Raw genomic sequence first — 7,259 nt, forward strand, 5'->3', positions numbered from 1 at the left:
CTTTCGGTGTTCTTTTTTACTTAACTGAATTTTTTTATTTCAATGACTAAATGAAAAACCTCAGGGAAAAGGGAATATCTCCATTCTTTATTATTCCTCGGTGTTAATTTTCTGATAGATAGGTTATAAATGTAGCATTCATTAAAAATTCATAGAGAATTACCATATTCAAGTAGCACAGCAAGTTCTTACTACCTACACAGGCAACATGCTGCACAACCCTACTTGCTCCCTTTGCCTATTGTCCGAGAGGAATCACATGCTGGAAAAGCTTGCATTTTATCACCTAACTGGAAAGGAATTACAACAGGTATCCGCTAGAAACGCTAAGGAGCCTTGAACAGAAAACCATTTCATTAAATTTTTGCTGATCACTGACAATGGAGAGCTGTGCAGGAAAATTAAGGACTGGAGAAGATGTGTGCTGGAGGCTGCCTTAGAATTAAAAAACCCCAGCAGGGTGGTGGAGGAATGCCCCACTGCTTTGAACTTTTTGGTGCATTTCAGGGTGACGCAAATAAAAGACCTGAGTTGTCAGCTTTGTTTCAGAGGGACTTGCACTGGAACTGCTGACAACACCTGAATGGAAGCAGAACTGCGGGGTATGCCTACAAGCACAGAGTGCCTCACAGGGAGCCCAGCGGCAACAAAAACTAGGACAAATTAACAGAGAAAACCGATGAAGCACAAGGATTTCAAGTCCCAGGAGACGAACAAGCCCTCCAATGTAAATCAGGATTTCAGAAAAAAGCTATTGGTAAGGTTTGATTCCCCATATAGCAATGTCTTAGAGTTTCTGTCTTGTTTTTACTCTCTGCATCTTTTACAGATTACTTGAACAGAATCAGCTAATCATTGCAGTAGCTTAATAACTTATCTATTTTACAGGTAAGGAAACAAAGGCACCTAAATTGCTGACAAAATATCACAAGCTAGTAAGGATCTACAGGGCCCATTGATTTTAGCTCCCATATAATAAGTCAGCAGTTTTGCAAAAGACGTGTATTGTTGTACATAGGCACCCAGAATCAGAGCAAAAAAGTTTGGCTTTGGTGACCTAATCAAATCCAGGAAAAAAGGGAGAATCTAAATTAAAGTTCAGCAATTCCTTGCTTCCAGACAGCTTGTATGAATGAACATGTTTGTTGCTGCTTAAACTTATAAATCAACTTAGCACACTTCAGAAATTTAACCATGTAGCTGAAATTTGAAGTACCCAAACACTGAGATCCTCCCAGTATTAACTGCAGCGTTACAGAATAACTATTAAGAAACATGCAGTGGTATAACGCAAGCAAATTCCATTCTGAGATCCTGGTTCTGCTTGCAAGATTTCTTATGAAAATTATTTCCTTGAACTTCTTGGTTAGTAATCACAATTACTTCAGATTTTAAACCCTCAGTCCAAATTTGGCACACAATAAACATTATAACTAAAATCAATTATGAGCATTTTTAAGCTCAGCCAAAAAGCTCTCAGTATGTGGATCATGTTGCCTCTGAGGCAGGTAAAGACAAACATCAGTGCTTCATCAGCACGAACTCCTCCTCCAGACAGCTGGGACTCTTTCCATCACAGAGGTGCACAGTACCACGCGCTCTGGCTCTGTCATGTCAGTTGTCCCCACACACAAACCCAAAAAACGAATGCAAATTGCACCTCTCCTCAAGGTCCATAAGCTCAGCTGCCCATTTTCTTGTACAGAACAGCTACACTGAACAGCCCGTTACACCAACGGAAGCCTCCCTTACCGAGAGGTAGAAGGCCTAAATGCCAAAACCAGCAGGCACAGCTAACGAAGTGGGAGAGCAGCAGAAATAGGTGCTCAGCTTTCCAAGTTTCTATAAAAGCAAGTGATAATTTAAAATCTCCAGCAGATACTAAAATAGGAAGGTAATGAAGCAAGAGAACAGATTGCATGAAAAGGAAGAAGTATCCTATGGAGTTTGTGACCTGTTTACCATAAATAAATGAATGAAAGCAAAACAACCCCCTGAGGTGACAGAGTTAGCATGAGGGACATTAGCAAACCTGTCATGTGGAGAAGCCTATAGAAACAACTGTCATTACAGAGTAAAAGAGGATTGATTGGCCAAGCAACAAGAACATGAGAAAAAAAAGCAGATGTGAGAGAAGGAAAGGGGAAGATTAGGAAATCCAGGACAGCAGGAAAGTCACTCTGGACATTGCCTAACTAACACTGCTAGCCTGGTACACAGCAGCTGAAGGCCTAGAGCAAAAAAGTAGCAGTGTGGGAATACAGAGAAGTGAGAACACAAAAGCCAGCTCAATTTTTTTCTACTCCAGACTGAATCACTCAGCAACTCTGCCTGCTCTGTGGCAATTGGAATATCACGATTTTGCATCCTTCATTAGGATTAATTAGTTCACTTGTTGACAGTATCAAAAGAAAGGCCAAGCGTTGGCTCAGTCGAGGAGAGCGACATTTTCCTATTCCTGCAGGAGCTTGCTGGTGAAGGCATGCTCTCCAGGGAAAGCTTGGTCTGTCCCTGCCGGTGTAACTGTCCTCTATTCTCTGATCTGAGCACAGACTCCAGAATCAATCTTAATCCTTTCAATACCATTAACATTCAATGTTATTGAAAATAAGAAATATGGGTTTTTTCCTCTTTGATATTGCGTGTGATCTCAAACAAACGGTGAAAACAACAGCCTAAGCATTGTGCCTGTTGTATCTCAGGGAGCTGGAAACCTTCTACCAGCAAGAAACTCTTACAGCAGTTACCATGGCGACACTGGTAATAGATATTTAAAGGCAGTTCACTCATAATCACATCTATTAGCTATCAGGAGGCTTTAGTAAGAAAGACACAAAAAGCTTGAAACCAGGGAACCAACCAGGCTTAGCGATGGTAAAAGTGGACAAGAAATTTACGGAGAGAGATCTGCTTATAGCACCATTTAGCTGGAGACAAAGGGCTCCCGTCCAAATCTGAAACGGCACTGAAGCTTGCACAGAATAAACTATTTTTAGTTAGTCATTTAAAAATTGGTTCTGAAAGCCTCATTTCAATAGTGGTAGCTCTATAAATCCTTTCAGAGTGGTCATTGCCAGAACTATATTAAAAAGCTGTGCTACAGCTCATCCCACATTAGACCCAGGCTGCTGGAAATTCCCCAGCCCACCAACGTCACCTGGAGGGGGTTCCTTCCAACAGAGAAACATCAGTGACAGCTTACAGATAATGTTGCTCTCTGCACCCACCCCAATGGCCTGACATCAGGGAACCGACGAGCCCCATTCCTGCAACGCAGCCACAAACTCAGCTCAAAAGGGACCTTGCCTCCCCATCTGGAGGGTTGGGTAGCCTAAGGAATAGTGTCATACTACTTTTTAAGACATTATTATGCAGTGAGGAAACTTGAATCTGGGTAAACATGAAGCTCACTGAGTTGAGGAGGTATCTTGGGTGATATAAATGTTAAATAGTTTATTTCTCTGGGTTCTAGTCCGTAGCGTTCCAGTCCACTGGAATGCAACGAAGAAAATCTGCAGAATCAGATCTCTAGATATGAAGCCACTTCACCAAGCTGGCTAAGCCTATGTAACAGTCATCAAATTGAGATCTCCTTTCTCTTTTTGCTGCGTATTTCCATGACAACTTTCCCCCAGTATCAATTTCTTTGTATCGGAAAGGTCTCTCAAAAGAGAGTTTAGGCTTCTATAGCAACAGCTAAAATCCCTGGGAGATGATGATGTCTGAAACTTTATACAGACCTGTTTTTAGACTATGAGTTACAACACAAACACATTTCGAATTTCATAGGTGAAAACAAAAGCATGTGTAATATTAAGGAAATTGGGAAGAGGGGAAGGAGTAACTTGAAGTGGGACAAACACAAAGAAACCACCTTACTTTAAAAAAAGGATGTGTACTTTGAGATAGAAAACATTAAAGAGAGGACAGGATCAAACAAACATCTTGAAAACGCACATCCTGCTCCTTCTTTCTGAGTTACAAAACAGAGTCATAAGGAACAAGTCTGCTGATCCTAAAAGGAGATTTTATTTAAATCTCTCTCTCTGTGCAGTCTATCTTATATTGACCTAAAGAAGAAAAAAAGAATAAAAATCAGTGAGTCAGGATGCCTTTTCAGTTTTAACTCCCACATACCTGCCATCTAGCTACAATCTAACCTTTTTTCAGTACTTTAGCTGTTTGCCATGGTAGTGACAGAATTCTCCAACATGGAAAGCCTTGTTACCTCAGAAGAAAAAAAAACAACAAACAACTGCACTCTCAAGCAAATAAATTGGTTAAACTCATATAAGCCAAGGGAAGTACAGAAGTTAAAGCAAACTTTCCTTCACTGAATTTAGGTATATTTCACAAAGTACTTTACTTCTCCAATGCCCTTTCAAACCTAAAATCTTTTAAACAAAAAAAAGCCGAAAAAACAAACCTACATTCACAACATAGATGAGAAGTAGGAAAGCATCAGCCTTAATATATTGAGGAGAAGACTACAGAATGGAAACATTAAGTAGTACTGTCAGAATCAGAGTCCACCAGGCCCCAACACACTTCCTTTTGTAGCCACTGGAAACCTCTTTGCTACATGAGGGGCAAGGTCAGCAGCGTGACCAACAGCAAAGCAGCCACACTTTCTTCTGCTTGTGGTGTGACTGAAAGCTTTTCCTTTTTTCATGAAAATAGCCATTAATTTTTCCCCTCTTCCTTTCATTCCCCTAGATCATCACAGTTCTGGTAGAGGAAAAAGGTGCAGACAGGTAGGCATGAGTGAAAGAGGATGGATTTAATCTAATTATTATTGACTTCCACCTTCAGCCACCTCCTTCCCAGTTAGATAACTTCAGAAAAGACTCTGGAACTGGCAGTTTTACAAAATAAAGTTGAACGCTATGAAAACTTTTTTTTTTTTAAATAGCAATGCCAAAAATGACAGCCAAAGCCTATTCAAAACCTGGGAGCTCTACAGCTAAGAGACATATGCAAAAACAGGATTTCAGACAAAAAACACCATTATTTCCACAGTTTATTCTGTCTGGAGAATATTGAAGTGTGGGAGAAAGACTGAGTCACTGTAAAGGTCAAGTGAAACGCAATTATTTAACATCCCCATGTGCTGCCCTCTGCTGAAACAGACGCTGAGCACGTTGGAGCATTGGGTCCATTGCAGGCTGTCGAAAAACTCATGATCATCTGCACCTAATGCTGTCATCACACAGGAAAGAGGCACACTCACACAAAATTAAAATGTTTCATCTGGGACTAGGCAAGGTTAAAAATAACCTAAGCTCTTCTACTGGACTTAGTAGCTCCAAGATGAAAGTGTGATTTCAGGCACAGCATTCAGATGATAAAAGCCAGGTGAAGGAAGAGGATCAAATGCGCTGGCTACACACGTCTGCAATAATGAAAGTTCCCAGGTTTATAAAAAAGAAACAGCTGAAAGTTTCATTTGAACAACTTATTTATCAAAGATGTGTTGAACTCTCAGATTCTCGCTCTAAGCCTTAATCCTCCGTCTCATTTCACTCACATGAAAAGTCTGTTCAGGCAGATAAGATTATTCAAATACTCAAGCACATGTATTTGTTCAGAACACAGAACAGCATGAATGGGAAGAGAAGAAAACTATTTAAACACCTAAGGGGGGGAAAGATAACATATATATATTTATATAAATGAATATTTATAAATAAATATAAGTGTTTTATATAATTATAGTTACAAATATTTATTTATAAAAATATATTTACAAACAAATAGTAACCCAGCATTTTCTCCAAAACCCGAGGACAGAGAAAAGAAAGTCAAAACAATATTCCAGCTATACATGTACATTCTCAGTGCTCAGATTCCAAATCCAACATAGCTTTTTTCCCTTTATGCCTTTGGAAAATAGGCTTTGCAGTGTGACCTCAAGATCAGCCCAACTAGGTTATTTTGGATCAAGGAGAAGATTGAAATCTAAAGTTCAGGGCTCCTTAGGGAGATCATCCTGCCAGCAACCTTCTCTGCCTTGTAAAGATACTGTTTTAGTAGATTTTCACAGCATGCTTTTCAACAGTTTCTGACCTTAAAAAAAGAAAATCAACCAACAAACAAACAAAAGAGTAAAAAGAGAGTGGAGAGGGAAGAGCACTGGGCAGGTGGACCCTATGGTCCAGCCAGTAGAGGGCAGTGGAATTTAAGAGGAAAGTTGCTGAAAACGAACTTTGTTCAATTAAAGATTTGAGTAGTAAACCCATCAATTTAAATTGTTATTTGAACCTACCTATCCAGTCCTAAACCAAGACATAAGCAAGACAAAGTGCAAAAGATAAAAAGAGAAAGAAAATTGATTACTTTGGGATCTCTAAAGAGTTGCGTTTCAGGGTATCAGGAAGATTTCATACTTAATGCATTGTTTAAAAATATTTATTAAATCTTTTAAATATTTTTCAATTGTTGAAATACACTACTTCAAAACATCCTGTTGAAACCATCACAGCTATTCCTCAGGGGTTTAAAAACCTATGGGTAACTTTTAAAATTAAAAAATATCAAAAAAGAAGTCAAGAAGGCTATTTTTTAAGGCATACCTATCTTCACTTGTGCTGAGCTGAACAGAAAAATGGTTCTGGTCCACAAGAACAAGAAAGTAAAACAGGCTAAGCAGAATGCAACACAAGCAAAGCACGTAGATGTTTAATGTTCACAGCACCTTGTTTACTGAGGGTAAAAAGCATAAAAGAAACATTTCTTACCTCATTACAAAACAGAACAAGCACACAAGAACCAAGGTTTCTATGTGATTTGACACGAGCTAAGTTTGCATTTTGTGACAGAAAGACAAATTTTAGCTATTCTCTAAGCCCTTTTAAGACATACAGGTCCTGAAGTAAGATTACCGCCTTATGCGAGAGGCAGCCAGGGTTTCCTCAGAAAGGCTACAGGACATGGCCTGATGCTCTAGCGTTTTCACCTAGCATGTGGAGAACATGGAAGAGTGGAGATATCTCTTCTGAGCTCAGGCTAGGAGCTCATACGCTGAGGTGCCATGAGGCTCTTCAGCTCTCACCTCAGACGACGCTTGAAGGCTGTTGGGGTAAACCGCGGGCTGCCCAGGCTCCAGCCTCCCCACACGTACAGCTAGCACCGCCTGAGGTACGCCACAGCACTGAACCGCCCCTCCGTAGGGCAAGGGCTTCGGCAGGAGCTGGCCTCTGCACCGGCAACGACACCCGGGCTCGGCGCCCACCCCGGTTACCGCCGGCATCCGCTACCCT

The 7,259-nt window shown here is 40.4% G+C and overlaps 1 protein-coding gene across 1 annotated transcript in view; it reads left to right on the forward strand.

Annotated features, from left to right (window-relative positions):
- TIMM22 (translocase of inner mitochondrial membrane 22 homolog (yeast)) overlaps positions 1 to 7,259 on the forward strand; it is a 12,689-nt gene that overhangs the window by 534 nt on the left and 4,896 nt on the right. The window lies entirely within an intron of this gene.

Source organism: Pygoscelis adeliae, unplaced genomic scaffold, assembly GCF_000699105.1.
Source record: "Pygoscelis adeliae isolate BGI_AS28 unplaced genomic scaffold, ASM69910v1 Scaffold347, whole genome shotgun sequence".
Taxonomy (NCBI): Eukaryota; Metazoa; Chordata; class Aves; order Sphenisciformes; family Spheniscidae; genus Pygoscelis; species Pygoscelis adeliae.